The sequence below is a fragment of the Microtus oregoni genome, unplaced genomic scaffold, assembly GCF_018167655.1.
Source record: "Microtus oregoni isolate MIOR12 unplaced genomic scaffold, Mior012 000021F_ref0000039, whole genome shotgun sequence".
Lineage (NCBI taxonomy): Eukaryota > Metazoa > Chordata > Mammalia > Rodentia > Cricetidae > Microtus > Microtus oregoni.
In genome coordinates, this window is record NW_024543080.1 from 28,363,625 (window position 1) to 28,386,222 (window position 22,598).

At 46.4% G+C, this 22,598-nt stretch overlaps 1 protein-coding gene across 6 annotated transcripts in view; it reads left to right on the forward strand.

Moving 5' to 3' along the window:
• Rbm47 (RNA binding motif protein 47) overlaps positions 1-22,598 on the forward strand; it is a 135,325-nt gene that overhangs the window by 55,258 nt on the left and 57,469 nt on the right. For 2 of the 6 annotated variants that reach the window (XM_041671407.1, XM_041671413.1), the window contains exon 1: positions 17,488-17,561. The gene's annotated coding sequence lies outside the window, so the exon portion shown is untranslated. Of the gene's footprint in view, positions 1-2,247; positions 2,330-16,614; positions 16,728-17,487; positions 17,562-22,598 lie in introns of those variants that run through there. The other 4 variants (XM_041671409.1, XM_041671414.1, XM_041671411.1 and 1 more) reach the window with 4 other exon arrangements.

A 22,598-nucleotide genomic window follows, 5' to 3' on the forward strand; every position in this document is an offset into this window, starting at 1 on the left:
AAAAATATCTAGACGAGCAGCTTCGACAGCAGGAGTTGATGCCCATAGTTGTCGAAGCTGGAATTCAAGATCAGAGCATTCACAAATTGGGGTTTCCAGTGTCCTCTCTTTGACTTGTGGATGGCTACCTTCTTTAATATTTTTTCTTTTTTAAAAAATATTTATTTATTTATTATGCATACAATATTCTGTCTGTGTGCATGTCTGCAGGCCAGAAGAGGGCACCAGACCTCTTTACAGATGGTTGTGAGCCACCATGTGGTTGCTGGGAATTGAACTCAGGACCTTTGGGAGAACAGGCAATGCTCTTAACCACTGAGCCATCTCTCCAGCCCCCTTCTTTAATATTTTTTAAACACATTTATTTGTTGTTGGGTGGCAGGGCATGCATGGAGGTCAGTTCTTTCCACTGTGTGGGGCCTAGGGATCAAACTCAGTTCTGGTAGCAAGGGGCTTTACTTGATGAACCATCACAAGGACCCAAGATGGCTGTCTTCTTGCTGTGTCATCTGGTGGCCCGTGTCCTTGTAACTTTTTCTTCTAAGGACTCCAGACGTTACGTCAGGACTCATCCCAGGATCTTATTTAACTAGGATCTGATCTCTATACAGCCCCCTTCTGAGCCAATGATGCAGCAGGACCGTATCCTGTGCGAGGCAGGGCTTCAGCTTCCACCAATGAGACAGCAGTACTGTGTATCCTGTAGGAGGCAGGGGCAGGGCTTCAGCCAGTTTGGCAGCAGGACTATGTATCTTGTATAAGGCAGGGGCACGGACTCTCGGCACCTGTGGTTGCTTCCTTGTATCCGATTCCTGTTTTATAACATGTCAATAAAGAGGACCCAGGAACCTTCTGGGAGAGCCCAGTGTCTTCCAGTCAAATTATCTCTACTCCAAGTGCTTTGGTCTTGGGACCATCTTAAGAAACTAATGTTTCAAAATGCCGGGTAGAACTTCGGTGTTTTTCTGTCTGGAAATCTGTCCCCTTGTTTTGATCTTTTGGGAAGCTGACCTGTGGGCTGCGCACTTCCTTTGTCGAGGGTTTGGTGGACCGGGAGATAAAAGCCAGGTAATGACATGGCACCACCTCCGTTTGCTGTAAGCAAACAGTTGAGTTCTTTATTACCCTTGAAATGGGCACTCGTGACACAGGTTGGACTCAGAGAAGTGAGGCCTTGCCAAGTGTCTGTGGGTCAAAGTTCTTTCAAGAACAGTATGCTAATCAAAAGTTCAAGCTTAGTTAGCCTGGCCCCTGCATGGGGAAAACTTTGGAATAAATGATTACTGAGTTGGAGCGGGAGTTATCACACTTCATAATTCCTTCCTCAGAGGCTGGCTGCAGGAGAGAGGCTCTTGCCACATCGATACATTCTCCGTGGAGTGGTATTATAAAATAAAACCTGCTGTGCAGAGCCTGGCTACTCAAAAGGGTTTTAGTGGCCATAAAATGCTGAACATTAGGGAGGCCTCTCTGTGTGAGCAGAAAAGCCCGCTGTAAAGCGCTTGAGAAGTTGGAGGACTATGTAGACCCCTTACCCATCTTGATGTCTCTCACATACATCACAGCACTTGGGAGCTGGAGGCAGGAAGATCGGGAGTTCAAGGCCAGCCTCACCACACAGTAGGTTAGAAGTCAGCCTGGGCTATATGAGACCTGGTCACAATGCAAAGCAAGTTAAGACAAATGCCCAAGACTACCCAGCTTGCAGGCAGTAGAGCTGAGTTTGTCACCTTGTTGAATCTGTAGGGTTCTCCTCTCGATTCTTCCTCTCCTTGTCAGAGTGAGACGTTTTCCCCTTGAATGTCGTACAGCTAATATGAGTAGCATTGTAAACCCGTCAAAAAGGATGTCATTTCTTTTCTTGGGAGAAATGTCTCATAATGTTTGGTTGTATTCCTGGTATGAATGAAAACACCATGTTTTGCTTCTCTTCTCTGCAATTCTTTTCAGCAGTTCTTTAAAAAAAAGCAAACAAACGAAAGAGCTTTCTATTACGTTTCTTTCTTTTCCATGTATAATGTGTGGGGTGGGTGAGGGTGGGGAGCGTGTCCCAGAAGAGGAGGGGTCAGCTCTCTGCTTCCATCCGGTCAGTCCTTAGGACTGAATGCAGGCTGTCGGGATTAACCGCAAGCTCCATTACTCTCTGAGCTTACTGGCTGCTCCCTCTTGATGGCCCCTATCAGGGGTTCTTGATAGACTCCTCGTTAACATGTTTGGGTTACTAATGGCATCTTCTCCATTCCACAGCTCAGATAACAAGGAAATTAGAAGGACACCTTGCTCTGGGCCACCCAGCCTCCCTCGGCAGTTCCCAGCTCACTGAAGTTTGGTAAGTTAAAGTGGCTTCGCCTTGACCACTGCTCGGATGAACATAGTACAAGTGTCCTGCCGCTGTTGCCTCTGCCGCTGCCTCAGCCGCCTCCCCAGTTTTTCAACTAAGTCTCTATCGTTTGCTTTTATCAATAAAGTCTTGGGAGTCAGATGCTGGGGTGAAAACCTGCTAGCTCAGAGAGGCAGAGAAAGTACCCAGCTGACCTTCCTCCTCTGCCAGTGTCCCAGAAAGAGGACTCTTTCCTATGCTGTTTGAAACAAAACTCCTTCAACCTGATGTCCCTCCCTTCTACTTCCTGTGCCTCCCCCACCTCCCAACCTCCCCTTGCTGTATATGGTTACTTCCAGCCAACTCGTTGCTTACTCTGCCTCTTGACCCATGGTTGGTTTTATATAAATAACGCAATCTCAGGGTTCACGGTGTGATCAGATGTCCCGCGACACCAATACCACCTTGTTTTGTTTTTACTAAACAAACCGGGCAGAGTCCCCTGTATGTTTGTAAGCACCAATGTCCCAATAAGAGTGGAAAAGGAATGATTTGTCTGTTTTGCGTAAGTACTGTTTTAATGGGCACATTTAATGGGTGAGTTTATACTTTGACTTTCATTGGATTATCCTTAGCTCGGCAATGCCACCCTTAGGACACCCCCACCTATCAACAGTGGCCTAAGAAGTCTGCAATTGGGGTGTACCTCATGGAGACTTAGATTCTGGGAATCCTTAAATAACCCACATGAAGTGAAGTGTTCATAGGGTGCAGTGCACCTTTTTGGGGGGGGGGTACTGAAATTTCAAGAGGAGACATTAGCACGCTGACTGAATTAATGGGAGCCATGTGCTTACCAAGTGGAAATTTTAGCACGAGAAGCGAAACCGGTGCTAGCGGTGTGGAAAATGACAGCTGAGTTGTGCTGTAGAATAAGCAGGCCCTTCCAGATCACATGGCCTGACATGCATGCACACACAGGTACCTACCCATGCACCCACACACAGGAGCCCACGAAAGCATGCACATACATGCCTGCAGACTACACACACACAAGGGAGAAAGAAAACAAATGAGGTTCTGATGTTGTCCGGAGCCAGAGGTTGACCATCAGGGACAGTCCGGAACTTAAGTGACATTTCAGCAGACTCAGCGGTAAAAGAATGGTTTAATAGGGAGAGGAGGGCTGGGGACAGGTGGCACTGACTGGGGCAGTCACGTGAGGATTACAGCATAATCCACAAGTACCAGTAGCAAGGAGTAACACAAACCAGGTGGAGCAGAGTGGCTTCAGGTGTAGAACAAGGGTTAAATTTCTGGAAGAATCTTTGACATCCTTCAAAAGACAGATTTCAAGTCGTGGTTCAGATATTGTCACTGCTATGTTTGGAGTTCAACAAAACTCTTTCCTGCTTTCCATATCGGTCACCATTACTCCTGGCGCTGGGTCTGGTTTTCCTGTGAGTCCTCTCAATTCCCCCCACCTGTATTTCTCACGACAGTAACCAGCTTCTAGTGAGAGGTCTGCCTCGCCAACCATGGGCTCTTTTTTCTGATTTACTCTATTTTAATGGAATCCAGCAAAGGTGTTCATTAGCTTAGTCCAGTTATCCCCACCAAAGGCTGCATGGGAAAAAGTCAATGGTGTTGAGTGGAGCACCCGCCCTCAACTCCTTGACTCTGCCTCTTGGGCCTGTTTTCCACCTCAGTGCTCTATGCTGATATCATCCATCAGAAGCACTGTTCAAGTCAACGTTGTGGCACGGGTTTGTAATCCCAGAACTTCAGAGATAAAGGCAGGAGTTCAAGGCCATCCTCGGTTATAGAACCAGTATGAACTGTGTGAAACCCTGTTCCAAAAAAGGAACTCTATCTATCTATCTATCTATCTATTCTATTCTATTCTATCTATCCCCATATATATATATATATATATATATATATATATATATATATATATGCTTAAAACATGAATATGAGAGAGAGAAGGGGGATGGGGGACTCTAGCTCTGAATTGACCCTCTCGAGCCTGACAGTTTCTAAGTCAGCAATGAATCTGGGGGTTCCTTTGCTCTTAGGCACTGATCAAAGCCAGATCTTTCAGATCTTTTCAGCATGTTTATAATCTCTCTCCAGCACCTGCCTCTGAGAATTTTACCTTAGTCTGGGATCAGAGCCATTAGTTTCCAAGCAGAAGAAAACCTGAACTTTTAGTATCAACTATTTGTTTCTTCTTTGGCTATAACTTAAACAACAATACTGTGTGTGTGTGTGTGTGTGTGTATGTGTGTGTGTGTGTGTGTGTGTGTGTGTGTGAGAGAGAGAGAGAGAGAGAGAGAGAGAGAGAGAGAGAGAGAGAGATATGCAGGGGAGTAAGAGTTCCTGATGGGAACTTCAGATTACATAGTTGAACATCTTGAGTCCTGACCCTTTCCAAACAATTGTCTTTTAGATGCCGCCGTTCCAAGGAAATTCATGGATTAGGAGATAGGTAATCTACTAGTTGAAAATGTGAGTTGTGTTTGAAATGGAGAAAAAGTGAGCACATAGGACAGTTCTATTTTTTAATTTTGTGTGTGTGCATTTGTAGGGGCGGGTGCATGCATGCCCTGTCATGTATGAAGGTCAGACAACCACTTTCAGGGGTGGCTCTCTCCTATCATTTTGGTCCCAGGATCAAACTCAGGTCCTCCGGCTTGGTGGCTCACTCTGTGTCACCAGGATTTTTGTTGCTGTGGTGGTGGTTGTGGTTAAGTGGCTGGCTGGTCGTGGTCCTGAACTGAAGCTCAGCCAGTGAAATGACAAAGCTCTCAGGAACAGCTTTCCATACGGCCCCTAAACTCGGAGAACGATTCTTCAGAAAACAACCCTCTCTTTTCATTTCCAGAAGGCATCTGGAGGTGAGGGCCCTCACGTTGCACAATCCATGTGGCCTATAACGAGGGAAACTTGGTAAGAGCAAACATCCCCAAAGGTCAGACAGAACTGAGCAGACTGTCTTTTGTTTAGCTGTGCACCAGGAGGGTCCTGTCACAGAATGTCCCTGGGTTGCTCCAAACACTCCCAGAAGAGAGGTTCTAGAAGCAAATTTTCGGCTGCTCTGTTTTTAACAGAATAGCTGTTTGCTTAGCACACAACAGTGGTATTTACTATATACAGTGTAACGTTAATACAAAGAAAGGGGGAGGGAAAGACTCAGTTTAACTTGAAACTTGCCCAGGGCCACTGTAGGCAAGATTCTGAGGACTGTGCAGGGGATTATCCCAGCAAATGAGGTCTCTGCAGCAGAATCCAAGAAAAGCCACAAGTTAATAGGAAGTACTAACATTAAGTGTTAACAGCACCCCAAAGTAAATATTCAGAGCCTTCATAGTGTATTTCTTAGATGAGGATACAGCTCCACTGTAGAGTGCATTGCACTATGAAGCCCTAGCCCCAGCCCCAGCCCCAGCCCCAGCCCCAGCATCTCACAAAGATGCCTGTGGTGGTCCATGGTTGGCAATCCCAGCACTTGGAAGGTGGAAGCAAGCCAACCAGAACAGTGGCATCCTCGGCTCCATATGGCACTTGAGACTAGCCTGGGATATAGAGACCCTATTTTTTCTTTAAGTTTTAAAAGTCTTTTCTCATTTTACGTACCAATTCCAGTTCCCTCTCCCTTTTCTCCTCCTGCTCCCTCCACCTTCCGTTCCTCCCTCATCCACTCCTCATAGGGGTTAAGGCTTCCCATGGGGAGTCAACAAAGTCTAGAACATCACTTTGAGGCAGGTCCAAGACCGTCCTTCCAATGTCTAGGCTGAGCAAGGTATCCCTCCACAAGGAATAGACTCCAAAAATCCAGTTCAAGCACTACGGACAAATCCTAGAGACCCAATTTTTTTTAAATCACCCCCAAAAGTTTCATAGCTCCTATAATTCCTTTACATCTCCTCTCTGACAACTTGCTTGTCACCAAGTAAGATAACCAATTTTCAAAATGAAAATGACAGAAAGGCAGATAGGAGAGCCACAGCTTACCCAGTCATGTGGCAGACAAGGGGATGTTGACTTACAGTGGAAGTCTGTCTTCCACAAGGAAGAGGTTCATTCCACTCTGTCCAGGAAAAGGAAAACTGGACACCCACGAAATGTGTGTCCCTTGGCAGAGTAGCAGGTTGGTGGTTCCATGCACGTGGAAGTGCATTTAATGGTTTGGAGAGTAGGAAATACAGTAAGGTTCCGGTGGGTGGCACATGCTTACCATAACAAGATTCAGGAGGGAGATGGGGCCAGGAAGACCAGGAGTTCACACAGTGAGTTGAGGGTAGCCTGGGGTAAATATATGACAGTCTCTCTCTCTCTCTCTCTCTCTCTCTCTCTCTCTCTCTCTCTCACACACACACACACACACACACACACAATATTCCTTCCAAAAAAAATTCAAGCCAGGCGGTGGTGGTGCACGCCTTTAATCCCAGCACTCGGGAGGCAGAGGCAGGCGGATCTCTGTGAGTTCGAGACCAGCCTGGTCTACAAGAGCTAGTTCCAGGACAGGCTCCAAAACCACAAAGAAACCCTGTCTCAAAAAACCAAAAAAAAAAAAAAAAAAAAAGAATTATCAAGCCGGGCGATGGTGGCGCACGCCTTTAATCCCAACACTCGGGAGGCAGAGGCAGGCGGATCTCTGTGAGTTCGAGACCAGCCTGGTCTACAGAGCTAGTTCCAGGACAGGCTCCAAAGCCACAGAGAAACCCTATCTCGAAAAAAACAAAACAAAAAAAAAAAATTCAAGAAGATGCAGACAAATAGGTCAAATTTTGGGGAAAAATAGCTCTTAGATTCTTAGTTAGGGTTTCTATTGCTGTGCTGTGAAGAGGCACAATGATCACAGTAACTCTTACAAAGGAAAGCATTTCATTGGGGTGGCGGCTTACAGTTCAGAGGTTTAGTCCATTGTCATCATGGCGGAGAGCGTGGCTGGATGCAGGCAGATGGTACTGGAAAAAGATCTGAGAGTCCTACATCTTGAAGGCAACAGGAAGTCAGCTGAGACACTAGGCAGTATCCTGAGTGTAGGAAACCTCAAAACCTGGCCCCCAAAGTGACCCACTTCCTCCAACAAGGCCATGCCCACTCCAACAAAGTCACATCTCCCAATAGAGCCACTCCCTATGAAATTATGGGGACCAGTTACATTCAGACCACCACAGAGTCCATCTTACCTTTGATTAAATATCAGGAGAAAAGATTAAGACTTTTGTGTAGACTCACTAATTGATTCTAAAATCAAGAAATTAAGGCCAAAGCCCAGTGTACTAGCCAAGCTTTGAACTTAGGTCTCTTGATTCGGTAATTGCCTTTGCAGCTGAAGTTATAGTTTTAGTGTCTCATTACTGCAGTAGCCAATAAAGATGAAAAACCGAAAGACCATGCATCTAAATATCAACATTCTAGTGGATTTTAGATGGTTGTCATCCTTAGATATCTATGTGCATATATATATATGCATATATATATATATATATATATAATTGGATTTGATTTATCCTTATTGTGTGTTTGCACACATGGCTGTGCATGGTTGTTCTGCCTTATTCCTTTGAGACAGGAGCTCTGGGTCTTTAGCTAGGCTGGCAGTCAGCAGTCCCAGTGATCCTTCTGTCCCTGCCCCACAGTTGTCACCCAGGTCCTCACGGTGGTACAGTAAACTGTGCCAACCACTGAGCCATCTTTCTAGCCCCCTGGTTTGCTTGCTTGTTTGTTCGTTTTATTTAAAGGATCATTTTCTGTATACGTACACGTGTGAATGTTCGTGTGTGAAAACCGGCACGTGTGTGCCGCGGTGTGCAGATGGAGGTCGGATTCTGTGTTGGTTCTGTTTTGTTGTGTGTAGCTTCCTGTCCCTCAGACTTCTAGGGACTCTTCTCCCTGGCTGCCCCCATGACTGTGGAAGTTATAGGGCTCTAGAGGATGTTACTGTGCCCAGCTTTGTCTGGGTTCTGGGGATTTGAACTCAGGTCCTAACATTTGTGTAGCAAGTCCTTCACCTACTGAGCTATCTCCCCAGCCTGTTTTACATTTTTGCTGAATTGGGAGAAAAGGAAGAAAATTACGTAAGAGAAACTGTGTGGCCTGCCATCATGTAAACTATTTACCATCTGACTTTGAGCAGAGGAAACACTCGCTACAAAGTGGCCTGCCTCGTTACCTTCCCTAGGAAGTGGCCAGACTAGTTACCCTTCCCTACAAATTGGCTTGCCTCAATACCTTCCCTATGAATTGGCCTACCTCACTACTCTTTTTCTTATCATTGTCTTTCACCTTCTGAGACAAGGTCTCATTGTGAAGCTCAGGCTAGCTTGGAACCTGTCATATAGCCCAGACTGGCCTCAAACTTGTGGCAGGTCCTCTTGCCACTGCTTCCTGGGCTCACAGGAATGAACTACCACCCTAAACCGATACTGGCCACTCTCCAGGATAGATCAGCGACTCCTGAACAACAGTTTAAATTCTCGTCTCTGTTTTAGACAACACTGACAGCAGGTGAAGGCACCCTGCCCGGCTGGTGAGTGTAGGGGCACTGGGACCCATCACCACTGTATGTGAAGTCTAGAGAACAGGCAGGGTGCTGGGACTGGATCAGTAAGCCCAGAAACTATGGTTCTGCTCTTGGCTTGGGGATTCGATGAATCACAGTTTCTGGCTGTGTCCTTGGTAGTCAGCAGCCCCAAGAATCAAATCTGAAGGCATCTTGAAGGAGAAAGACGAGAAATAAGACCTGGTTGTATAAAGTCACCAAAGAGGGAGCTCAGCCTGCCCCATTCCGTTGTTAACACTGGAGGATCTAGATTGAGTGAGCAGATAAGGGGCCTCTATCGGGAGGCACAGGGCAGTGCTGAGCCAGGGTCTGCACTCAGGTAGCAACACTGCCAGCCTGGGCCAGAGGGCTTCTCTTAATGACTTGTACTTTTCTCTCTGGTACCCATTGGCCTTGTGTCCAGAGCCCTTGGCTGTCATCCTCCCCTCCCCAAACCTGCTTTCTCCTGCGGTACTAAGTGTTTCCTTCTAAAATGCTCCTCTTAGCCAAGGATGCTAATCCTGCTCCTCTTCATTAAGACTCCAGTTTGGGCCTCTGCTCCCCATGAGCTTCTTTCTCCCGTCCTTGTTCCACCTAACGTGGCTTCTGGGTACAAAACTGCTGTTAGCACAATCCAATTTGCTTTCCCTCTGATAGAACCTCATAGTTAATGATAAAAAAAAAAAATCAAACCAAACACACACAAAGAAGAAAGAAATGAAGAAGGAAGGAAGAAAGAGAAAGAAGGAAGGAAGGGTTTGAGACTGGAGAGGCAACTCAGTTGTTAAGAGGAACAACCACTTAACAGAGGACCCAGGTTTGGTTCCCAGCACCCACATGGTGGCTCACAACCATCTGTAACTTCACATCCTCCTCTGACCTCCTCAAGCACCCATATGGTGCACATAGACAAATGCAGGCAAAATCTCACACACATAAAGCCAAACCTGAGAAGACAGTCGATTTGCCTTTGGTAGTGAAAATCTTTCCCAAGAGAAAGAGGGGGTGCCTCTCTGGTTGGTCGCTGAAAGCAACCCCCTTTTCTTAACTTCTGGCAAATCCATTTCTATTTTTTTTTATTACTTTGATGATCATGTAATAGTGGCATGCATATTCTTCCTTCCCTTCTTACTGAATCATTAAAAAGCAGGAAAAAAAAAACAAAAACAAAAAACAGCAAGCCTTACTTTTTTTTTTTTGTTATGGAGCCCAAGCTTATCAAGTCTACCTGGCAGCCAGGGCCATGATGATGTAAAAGCAGGACTTTGGTTTATAACAATGCTTGTGTTTGCTTTGGTTGGCCCACACCAACTAATCTGGAAAAATTTCCAGTGCACTCCCAAGGCTGATCTAGGTTCAGCTTAGGTTCCTAGTGGCTTCCCATCAGCAGTGAGGAGTGGCATCCTTGAACACTCTCCATGGTGGGACTCCCAACCCAGAACAAGGTACAGGGTAGCACAGGGTAGCACTGGTTAGGAAAGTCCACCCTGAGTCCAAACCCTTGTGCCAGCTCTGGGTAGCTAGTTACGCGCACACACCCACCTCTTGGGTTTCCCTGTTACTCATAGCAGAAAGCACAGCTGTGAGATGGCAGATGAGCAACAGAGGTTGGCTCACTGAAATTTGAGATGCAAATAACTCGGGAAAGCCAACCATTTTGGGGAACCTGCATTATTCAAAAGACAGTGAAAGGAAGCCTAAGGGCTCCACGCTGAGATTTTGGCGTCTGAGCCGAGCCCGCAGCTCCAGGCCTTCCTTTCCCAGTCAGTAGCTTTTTTTGGTTTCTTTGGGGGTTTAGTTTTCTCATTTGGATGCGGAAATCGGAGTTACAAGTAGACTTGCCACAGAAGAGTTGACGGCCTTTGTCTAGAATTTACTGCTAGGCAGGTGGATCGTCCCTGTAATCCCAGCACTGCACGCAGGAGGCTGAGGCATGGCAATCGCCAGGAGTTCCGGCCTAGCCTGGGCTACAGAGTGAAGCTGAGCCCAAAAGCAAACAGCAAAATCTAACCCAACTCAAATCCAAATAAATAATAAAAATGAAAAAGAACTGTGCCAAGTAATCAGCTCTGAAAACCCTTATACATGTTGTATTTATATATTTAGGAATATGTGTTTCTGTGTGTCTCTGGGGGCTGGCCAAGTGCACCCACAGGTGCAGGTGCCTGTAGAGGCCGGAAGAGGGCAGCGGATTACCTGGAGGTGGAGTTACAGGGTCTTGGGACCAAACTCTGGTTATCTGGAAGAGCAATGTGTGCTCTTAAGTACTGATCCATTTCTCCAGCCCCTTCTTTTATCTTAAAAGAAGAAAAAAAAAATCGAATCTGTCTCACTAAGTTGCTGGCTTTGAAGTGCCTGTAGCTCAGGCTGGCCCTGACTTTTCTTGAGTAGTTAGAATTGTAGACCTAACTTAGGAGACTCCTTTGTGAGGGGCATATGCGTGTGTGTGTGTGTGTGTGTGTGTGTGTGTGTGTTTGTCTGTGTATGTGTGTGTATCTGTATGTGCCTGTATGTGAGTGTGTATGTATGAGTGTGTATGTATCGTATGTGCGTGTTTGTGGGTGCATTCACCTGTTCATACACATTTGGAGATCATAATCACTTTTTGCTTTATATTTTGAGGCAGGGTCTCACAAATCCTGGGACTCAGTAATTCTGATGAAGGAGCTGGTCAGGGATCCCCTGGGATCTGACTGTGTCCGCTCCCTAGAGCTGGGGTTGCAGGCACCCACACGCAGAGACATAGACATGTGCAGGGACACAGACACACACACATACCCAGACAAATACACACAAACATACACACGGACACAACACACAAACACACTACCACTCCTCATCTTGTCTCCAAACATTTTTTTTTTTTTTTTTTTTTGGCTTTTCGAGACAGGGTTTTTTGGAGCCTGTCCTGGAACTAGCTCTTGTAGACCAGGCTGGTCTCGATCTCACAGAGATCCGCCTGCCTCTGCCTCCCAAGGGCTGGGATTAAAGGCGTGCGCCACCACCGCCCGGCCAAACATTCTTATTTGATACTAAATTCAAACTCTATAAGTTACCAGTTTTTGTGTGTGCATATGTGTTCCTAGGAATCAAACCCAGAGATTTGAGCACGCTAAGCAACTGCTCTCCCATTGACCTACGTCATCCCCAGCCTAATAAGAGGCAGTTTCCTAAAAGCTGAGTTGCATTGTAGAATCTCTAAACACATCAGTGAAATGTTTCATGCTTTGTTCCATTGAAGTTCTTGGTCTAGCTTGAACTCCCATAGGATGATGCTAAACCGTCATGGTCATTTGGAAAATATTGGATTACTTATTTGTAAAACACTGACACTTTTATTGTATAATAGGCATTGAAATTTGTTACTGTCACAACTGATCTTCCTAAAAAGCAGTCTGTAATTACTGGCAAGCTGGCAAGCCCATGGTAGCAGTGCCAGTCCCCCGCCCCCAATTTTAACTCTCCCTTGACAGCGAGAATTAGAAGCAGCTGCAGTCTGTGAAGCACCAGGGCAGGCTTGCTTACTGTTCTCATTTGCTAGAAAGCATCTGCCAAGAGCCCGAAGTTACGGAGCTGTAGCTGATTCTCTCTCTTACAAATGGCTTTCTGGGAGGGAAGTGGCAAGACTGTGGTACATCTCAATCACATAGGTGATCCCCCCTGAGACAACTGTCGTGACCAAATAAGCACTTTTCTGGGTGAGCTTCCCCGGGTTGGGTCCCTGGAGTCTCACTTTGAGTGACAGAAGTGGCCGTGGAAGCCAGGACCAGACGGTGTAGCTTCATGGTGTACTCTCTCCCATCGCAGCCTTGTGCTTCTTGGATAATTTGGGAAAACACCAAAAGTCACTGAGGCCTTCTTTAGGGTTTAGGTTGAGGCCGGCACTTGCGACAGGCACCTTCAAGGCCATCTGCACGCTACTGCTTGAAGCCTTTCTCTGATATTTGAAGGAGCTGGAATGATAGGAACTTTAGCTTTCTTTCTAGATTAAACCCCTACCTCTCTTTCTTTTTTTTTTTAAATATTTATTTATTTATTATGTATACAATATTCTGTCTGTGTGTATGCCTGCCGGCCAGAAGAGGGCACCAGACCCCATACAGATGGTTGTGAGCCACCATGTGGTTGCTGGGAATTGAACTCAGGACCTTTGGAAGAGCAGGCAGTGCTCTTAACCTCTGAGCCATCTCTCCAGCCCCCTACCTCTCTTTCTTATCTGTCCCCTCATGTTCCCCAACTCAAAACTCCTTTCAAAGATCTGAAGCCATTCTACAGGTTAAATATACACAGGGATCACCAGTGTCCGGGGCAGAGCTGGGCTGCCAAAGCATACAGGTGTCTTGGAAGTGAGCAGCAACCCCTCCATGAAATATTCTGCCTTTTCAGAACTCTGGAGCTGAAATATCCAGAGGCAGCGGAATGAGGGCCTGTGAAATGTCAAGGCCAGTCTGGTATCTGAAACATCAAGGCCATGTCACAAAAACACAAAGCAAAACAGACCCAAGTGACCCCTTGCATATGGGTGCCCTGAGGACCACAGGGTAAATCCTTGCCCTGGAAGTGTTAGGATTGGGGGTTTGAATGGGGAGATGGGAAGTATGAGGCTAGCTAGGAATACAAAGTGGGGTCCTACCTCAACAAATCAAAGCAAAAAGCCAACCAAATAAGAAAAACATGTGCTATGTGGAGGACATCGGCTTCTCTCAGGGACACAGATCAATCTGTGACCAGCGTGAGACAGCGTAAGTAAGTCACAGCAGGCCCAATGATAGGCAGATCTCTCTGCAGCCAGCCTACAGTCACATTTGTAACACGGGGAGCAAACCGAAGAGGGGGAGTCTATACTATTTGGCTGGATTTTGTGGTCAAATGAGGGCCCCTCCCCTATCATAGATTTTCAGTAGGTTTTCGGAGGAGTAGGAAAGGTATCGGGGTGGGAGCACGCAGAATAGAATGAAGAACGGGCTCCAGTGGGTTCTGAACATGGAGGGGCCAAAACTAGAGGAGGTGGGTCTCCACTAGCAATAGGCATGCTTGCTTAGGGAGGCTACAGTGTGCATGGCAGGTGCTTTGGACTCAGCCTGGAGACTGGTCATTATCAGTTCTGCGATCAGCACAGCAGCACTGTGCCCCTATGCTGCCTCTCAGCCTGTCCTCCCATAAGTCTGAGCTAAGGGAGACCTCACATAATCAAGTGCCTGGAGTTGTAGACAATTAATAAATGACACTTGGGCCAGGCACTGGTGGCGCACACCTTTAATCCCAGCACTCAGGAGGCAGAGGCAGGCGGATCTCTGTGAGTTTGAGGCCAGCCTGGTCTACAAGAGCTAGTTCCAGGACAGGCTCCAAAGCTACAGAGAAATCCTGTTTCAAGAAAGCAAAGAAACAAAAATAAATAAACATAAAAAAGTAAACCACACTTGGGTCCAGCACACGAGATGCTGTGTCAGAAGGAAGGCAAGTGCTACACAGCAATATTATGTCTTTTTAAAATAGCATGTTAATTATTGTTGTGCATTTAATTGTTGATTGTGTGTGTGTGGGGGCTCGTGTGGGCACGCACCTGTGCATGCCACAGAATCGTGGGGAGATTAGAGAACAATCTGGGAGTCAGCTAACTTTTCACTGAGTCGTGGGACTAAACACTGATTGGGCTATGGCAAGTGCCTTTTCCTCCTGAGCCATCTCTCCAGTCTAAAACTGTGTCTTCAAAAACTAATGTTTAGAGACTGGAAAAATGGCCCAGTGTTTAAGAGTAGTTGCTTTCCTAGAGAGCCTGGATTTGATACCTGTCGCCTATACGGCTGTTCACAACCATCTGTAATTCAGTTCCAGGGATCTGATACCCCCTTTCCACACACACACACACACACACACACACACACACACACACACACTGCACTTAACACATGGGGAAAAACACACATAAAATAAAGTTTGGTTTTAGTTTCTGTTACTTTAAAATAGAGTCTACTCTATGTAACTCAATCTAGTTTCACTCCTGGCAATCCTCCTGCTTCTGCTTTTTGAGTGCTGGGATTCCAGACATAAACCACTTATACCTCGCTTTGGATGTTTGCTTTTTGGTTTTTTGAGACAAGGTCTCAAAGCCCACTCTAGACTCAGACTTGGCAATGATCCTCCTACCTCACCCTCCTGAGCCTGGCTCGATGCTTGGTTTTAATGGCTCTTTCATTTGCTATCATTGACAGTTTACTTTGTACATTAATATATCTATAATATAGCATATGAAAAGAAACTACATTCTTCTTACCAAGTGTGGCCTTTTCTTCTACTGGGATTTAGCCAACAGAGTATTCCTTTGTAATTAGACATTTCTACATTTTACTCCTCAGAATCCAAACATGATGAGGTAGAATCATGGCACTTGGGAGCCTGAAATGGGAGAATTGGTGAGAATTTGAGTTAGTCTAGGCTGGCTATTGAACTGAGTTCTAGGCTAGTGTGGGCTACAGATTGAGACCCTATATAAAAAATAAATACAGGGACTGGAGAAATGGCTCAGCGGTTAAGAGCACTGAGGGCTCTTCCAGAAGACCCGGGTTCAATTTCCAGCACCCACATGGCAGCTCACAGCTGTCTGTAGCTCCAGTTCCAGGGAATCTGTTTCCTTTACACCAATGCACATAAAGTTAAATAATCAAAAACATGAAAACAAACAGACAACGAAATACTCAAGTGAATTCCCGCCAGTCAGACACATCACTGGCTCCACGCCAGGGGTGCAGCGGGGACACGTTCCTCTGGAATCTATGAACGCCGGAGTGGAAGGGGGTACCTCAAAGAGGTGTATGTCAGAAAGATCCCTGGGAATGGGAAGGGAGAGCCATCCCTCCACTGTGAGGTTTGGCCTTTGAGGGTGTGATTTCATTGGGGTACCTGAAGAGTGTCCAGGAGAAAGGTCTTATAGGTCAAGAGAAACTGGGAAACTGAGCCTGGGAGCCCCAAGTGAGAATAGAGAGATGAAAAGACCAATCAGGAGGGAGAAAAAGAAAAACAAAAGAACACCACAGCAAGAGGCTGTGGCAGAAAGATCACAAGTTCAAGGCCTGCCTGAGCTGAAGAATCCACAGTCTCCAACACAACACAGCACGCTTAGGAGGTAGGAAAGTCGTGGCTGTGTGTGTGTGTGGGTGGGTGGGTTCAGGACTGGTTAACTGATTGTGTTAGAGGGCAGTGTGCACAGATCTGTTGTGTAAGCTTGCAAGAGAAGACTGCCCTGGGCTGGCAGGGCCTGCTGCCACGCCCCTGAGCAGGCAGATAAAGGGTCATTTGTGAAACCCACCCAAGACAGCCCCAGCCCCAGAGAAGAGAAACTCGCTGCTGAGCTGAAGCCTCCGTAACCAGAAGGAAAGGAAACTAAGCCGGGGTTCATACACATGGGTGTGAAGGGGCACTTTTCACATCACAGCCCTTCGAACCGTGTTTTGAAGATCCCAGTTGGAGAACTGTCAGCTCCTTGAGATCTCTTCCTTGGCTCTAGAAGGTTGTTTGTTTGTTTGAAATGCTGGGAGGTGGAGATAGTAGCCCAAGGTCACAGAGTCTAAGAAAGTCACAGAGTATAGAAAGCCCGGCTCCCAGGCCTACATTCAGTCAATTTTCCATATCTCTACTTAAAAGTAAGAAGTACTAAATTCTGAATACTCTTGGGGACTGACGGCTGACGCGGAGGTGGGGATTAAAAAACTTTTTTTTTTTTTTATTATTTGCCTAACCTGTCTGCCAAAGCAAACTTGCTTCTCGAGGCGGATTTGCTCTCCTTTTAGGCCCATAGGTAGCGAAATAATCATCTCTCCTCACTCACTGTCCACCTCAGAGCGCCAAGAGCAGGTACGTGGTACGTGCGTGTGTGTCTCCCACATGGGCTCAGGACAGAGGTTCTCTGGACCAGGCGGCCCAGGGAGCTCCCGGTTCCTTCTCTATTTGGTTAACCCAGGTTCTAGGAGGCTCCTGACACGCGGTGGGTGCTGATCGCTTGGTGCCAGTTTCTATTGTCCCTCAGTTCTAATTGTTAAACAGAATGGAATGCCAAACTTCTGGTTCGGAGCGAAGTTGCTGTTTAACTGTGACTGGCTTTGGGGCTATGGAAAATAGGGAGCGAGTTTGTCATTGGGGAGGATGCCTTTTCCAGGTGCCGCCTCCCCAGTAAATAGAAATACTTCCCCATAAATGCGTGGCTGCTGCCGAGTCTGCAGGTGTGCCCGGGAGTTCTGTCCTTTGTCTCCCTTTATTAACTCTTAATTTAGACACCTTTTCAGTTTGACAAGCCAAGACTTGCTTGCGTATTAGAACAAGGTGATCGTAATGCCACCTTCAAAACAAAACAGAAGGAAACCTCTCAGGTCCCTAGAGTCTCTAGAAGCTCTGCTTGCTAATCCCCCCCCACACACACACACACTTCAAATTTGGGTTTATTTCCCCTTCTTAAAGGGAAGTGTGGAAATTTGCTTGTTCATTGACATTATTGTACATTGCAAGATAGCTTTGCTACCATTATATTGTGTTCTCTCAATGGTGTTTGCTCTGAGGGTGGGACGAAAGGCTGTTTAGTGTCTCGTAAAACATTTACCAAAAGCACTGAGCCATGGTTCTGAAGGGCATTCCGTTGCCAGAGCGTGGGAGGCGAGGGCGAGCAGGGGAAAGAGAGCGCCAGGTGTTTGGCAGGTACTGTTTTCATACTTTGGTATTTATTAATATTTAAAATCATGGATTGCGTTGGCCTCAGACCCCCTCCTCCTGTAAGGGTGGGAACGGTGAGTGGGAAGTACCTGGGGTGGGCCGGCCGAAAGAATTTCTTGGTAAATTCTAGTTTGCTGGGGGCTGGGAGTCCCCTCCACTGCTGTTTTCGGTTTTACTAGAGGGCTGAGCCTGTCGCGGGGGAGAGGGTTGAGAGCTCCCTGTGGCCTGAGTCTTTGTGTGGACTTTAGCAGGGAGTCAGGCCCAGGGACTCTTGAGAGACCAACCAGGTGTCACCTTGTGCCTTGTACCTATTGAAAAGCTTTTGCTAAATGGTGGTTCTGATTTCATGAAAATACTTGAAAATTTCCTTCTCCCCGCCCCCGTCCCTCTTGTGTTAAGTTTAGACAAGATAAGTACAAATTAAAGGTCAGCGTGGAAACAGGCTTTATCTTGTGATCTAGACTTTAGGCACAGTGATTTCAGAGTCTCTTTATTGCCGGCAATGGACTTGGGAGATTCCTGAGTTAATATGCCTTGGGAATACTGAGTCTTTTTACTGTAAAGATTAGGGGGCAGGGGTAGAAAAATGTGATCAAGAGGGACGCTGAACTGTATACTTTTGATCAATTGTCATTGCGATTATGCTGGACATGGATACTTACGGTTGTGGATAAAATCCAAACAGGAAAGAGGAAATCCTGAAAAAGTACAGCACCGAAAAAGTGGGTGTCGATTCTTGGAGAATGGTGTCACGATATAATTAATATATGAAGTACAGCAGGCATATGGAGCCAAAGGGCCCTTCCGGGGTGGCAGTGTGAGGTCGGGATTAATGGGTGAGAATTTCATCCGTTCTGCCGGAAGGTGATCCGAGTCAGTTTTTGCCTTTGCTGCTGGCAGAATGAAACCAAGGGCTCTTTGAACAGTTTCTAGCCACTGTAAAAGATCTGAGAGAGATGACGGTTTCCAGTGTAGAGGAAGCTTCCCCCTCTGCTAAAGCTTCTGGGTTAGCTTTGTGTGCTTGGGCAGGCAGATAGGGCTCTGGTCTAACAACCATGGAGGTCAAATGACCTAGTTCCAGGGAGCGATGGATCACCGCTACCTCTGTGGAAAAGCCAGTCATTCAACTGCTCTGATGTAACCTTCGAAAAGCAGATTAACCTTTTCTTATACCCCCCCCTCCCCTTTAAGATTTCAAAACCAGCTGGATGTGGTGGCAAATGCCTTTGAGGCCAGCAAAGGCAAGTGATCTCTGAGTTCAAGGCCAGCCTAGTCGTCTACCTAACAAGTTCCAGGACAGCCAGGTACACAGAGGAACTCTGTTTTGGGGAGATTTTTTTCTTTTCAAAACAGGTTTGAAAACTATTCTGCCACGTAGGCATACCCAACTTGTACAACCACGTGCAAGCTAGACCTTTACATAGTTGTACAAATGCACAGGTCCTCTGATAGAAAGCCAGCCACTGGCCTGAGCTTTCCCTCGCTTCAGTAATTCATTTGTTTTAAAGATAAGTCTTTCTGGGTTCTAACTTGTTTGTTTTGCTTATGAATTTTTCTTACTGCATTCATTTATTTGTGTGTGCATGGGGCGGGGGCACACGCCATAGCACACGTGTGGAGGACGGAGGGCAGCTTGAGTCAGTTCACGCCTTCCACCGCTGGGGTCTGGGGAACCGGTCTCAGGTCGACGGGCTTGACTGAAGTACCTTGTGCTGAGCCATCTCACCAGCCCTTGCTCAGGACTTTTCCATATGCACGCTATGTATTCTAAACCCCATATTCAGCAACTGTAAGGTCAAGTTTGGTATGCACAGACAAAGAATAACCCCAGGAAGAAAGGTAAGCGAGCTAAGTGCAGGTTGCTGATGACTTTCCTGCGAGGCCAAAGTCCCGCGTTTTAAAGTGGAACCGGAGGAAATGCTTCCAAGGCGAACTCACAAAAGGCTTGCTCGCTGGGCTCGATCTCAAGGGTCCCAAGGGTCCGTGGTAGTGAGTAGAGTTGAGAGCAGTGTGCATTCTAGGGAGAGAGATACCAGACTCTTGTCCAGGGGCCTTTTGCTTAGAATAACAAAAGACAGCATTGCTTTCTCAGACTTTTTTCTTTTCCTTTTTCTTTTTTCTTTTTTGTCGGTTATCCTCAAATTATTATTTCTTCTTTTTTTTTTTAAGATTTTACTTATTTATTACATATACAGTGTTCTGCCCACCTGTTTGCCTGAAGGCCAGAAGAGGGCACGAGATCTCATTACAGATGGCTGTGAGCCACCATGTGGTTGCTGGGAATTGAACTCAGGACCTCTGTAAGAACAGCCATCTCTAGTATTTTTTTCTTAACTACAAATGATAGATCATGTTTTCAATGTTGCATTAACCTAGCCTATGTGTTGGAGTGACCTTTTCAGTGAGGCCAGGTAGGCTTCGTGGGTGGAATCCCTGAAACTCCTCTGTTAGTGCCTCCGTTGGATATTTCAGGTCACTTCTAGAAAGGGCAAGGCTGCCCACATTCTCTCAACAAGGGCTTTGTTCTTTTCTCTATAGGTAAAGAACCTTTCATGGGCACCACTTAAAAATCATTAATTTGCTTTGAATAAATCATCTTTAACTTTATGAACAACCCTAGGAATTACATCTTGTAGTTGTACAGTTTTTTTTTCTTGGCCTGGAGAGGTGGCTCAGTGGTTCCTTTAAAGGACCCAAGTTCAGTTCCCAGCGCTCTCATCAAGGGACTCACGGCACTCTGTAACCCCAGCACCCTCTTCTGGCCTCGGTAGGCAACTTCACCATATACCCACACACAGATACACATGTAAATTCAATTTTAAAATAAAGCACATCTTTTTAAAAATCAATTTCTCAATTTCCATGTTTACCCTTTGTTTTAGTCTTGCAATATTTAAAAATGTCATCTTTAGCTCTAGAAGGTTGAAGTAGAGAAATCCAGATCATATTTCTAACTAGGAAAAGGGTTGATTTGCAGACTTTCCATCTCCTCGGAGCCCAGCTCTTCTCGATGGCCCCCCACTGCCACCCACACAGTGTGTGGTGAGCTGTGTCAGCATTTACCAGATCACACAACTCACTGTGCACGCACTGACTGTATATGAGACACTGCACCAAGTGCTCTGTGTGTTCCATCCCCAATTCGCATACAACTTTGCTAGCTTGGGATCATTCACCCCTTCCCATCACAGGGGAATCCAAGGCCCCGAGCCGGCAGGTGATTGGTTCCCTGCTTTCCCACAAGTGCTCCCATGCCCACCATGTCACCTGGCACAGGTCTGAAAGCAGTGTTTTTCCATTGTCTTCATCATTCCATTTGAGGTCAATGCAGGAGGCCTGGGACACTTTTCTTATAAGTCTTGATGTACCCAACCACACCCTCCTGATGAAGAGATGTCTTCTTTGTAACCAGACGTAGATGTGATACTGGGTTAGATCCAGCTTTAAAATTAACCTTTAACTTGCAGGGTTATAGGAAAACCAGGGTCAGTGGCTATGAGACCAGAGGGCCTGTTCATCAACAGGACCGGTGACCTCTTTGGGGGGACCCTGGAAAAGGCAGCTCCTTGGGTAGGAGATGGGTCGGATGACCCCCAAGAGTGTGTGTGTGGGTAGGAGATGGGTCAGATGACCCCCAAGAGTGTGTGTGTGTGTGTGTGTGTGTGTGTTTACACATAGAGACCAAAGGTCAGGCGGAGAAGGCATGGTAACAGGCAGGTATGGTAGCAGAAGCAGGAAGCTGCCTGCTTACATTTTATCATCACACAGGAAGCGGAACGAGGAGCAGGAAGTAGGGCCAGGCTAAAAAAAAAAACAAAAACAAAAAACCTCAAATCCAGGAGTTAAGAACACTTGCTGTTCTTGCAGAGGACTTTCTACCCTATGGTAACTCACAAGTATCTGTAACTCTCTTCCAGGGGATCCAGCAGCCTTTGCTGCCTCTATAGAACATGTATCGTACCCTCATAGAACACGTTTGTTATTCAAGCAAAATACTCATATATATACAAAATATGAACAAATTGGAGGGCACAACAACCCTCAAAGCCCCACCCCCCAGGGACATGCTTCCTCTTTAAAGTCTCACAACTTTCTGGAGACAAGGGCCACCAACCAGGAACTGAGTGTTCAAATACACGAACCTATAGGTGATATTTCTAATTCAAGCCACCACGCAGGGTTTCTCACTGGGACCCGAGTCTTGCTGAAAATGCTAGACTGGTGGACCTGTGAGCCCCAGGAATCCTCCTGTCTTCTTCAGCACTGCGATCACAGAAGTCCTCTACCATTGCCTTTTAACGTGGTTCTAGGGTGAACATCTGTGCTCATGCAGCACAGTAAGCAGCGTTTTACTGAGCCCTCTGCCCATCCCTCGTTTTGTTAAGATTTATTTTTATTTTCTATGTATGAGTGTTTTGCCTGCATAAATGTCTGTACACCATGTGTATAGTTGGTACCAGCGGGCCCAGAAGAGGCTATCAGATTCTCTGAAACTGGACTTACAGACAGTTGTGGTATGCAATATGGAGGTTCACAACACTCTGTAAGAGCAGTGCCCAACACACTTAATTGTTGAGGGATCTCTCCAGATCCCTTGTTTTGATATTTTGAGTTCTTGCTGTGTTGCTCTGGCTGGCCTGCTCCCTGCTATGTAATTGAGGCTGGCGTTGAACTTTTGGCAATCCTCTTCTGCCTCCCGGAAACTGGGATTGCAGGTATATACCATACCTGGCCCCCAGGAACTCTTTTAATTTTAGGATTCTTGAGAAGGAAATGGCAGAGGTGCCTCTAAATTGTTTCTTGTTCATCTCTGTGTTTGGGATAATAGCAGAACTGAAATCAAGTGGTCGCCAAGTAATAAAAGAGGCGGTTGGTGACCAGAATGATCTCCAAGTTGTCAGGCAGCCAGCGAGGTACCTTGGATGTTGGTGGGATCTAAAAGTCATCGACCCCAAGGTTGACCTCCTGCCTTTCTAGTCTGGTTTTTATAGTAAAAAGCCAGTTAGCAGCCGGGACTTTTGC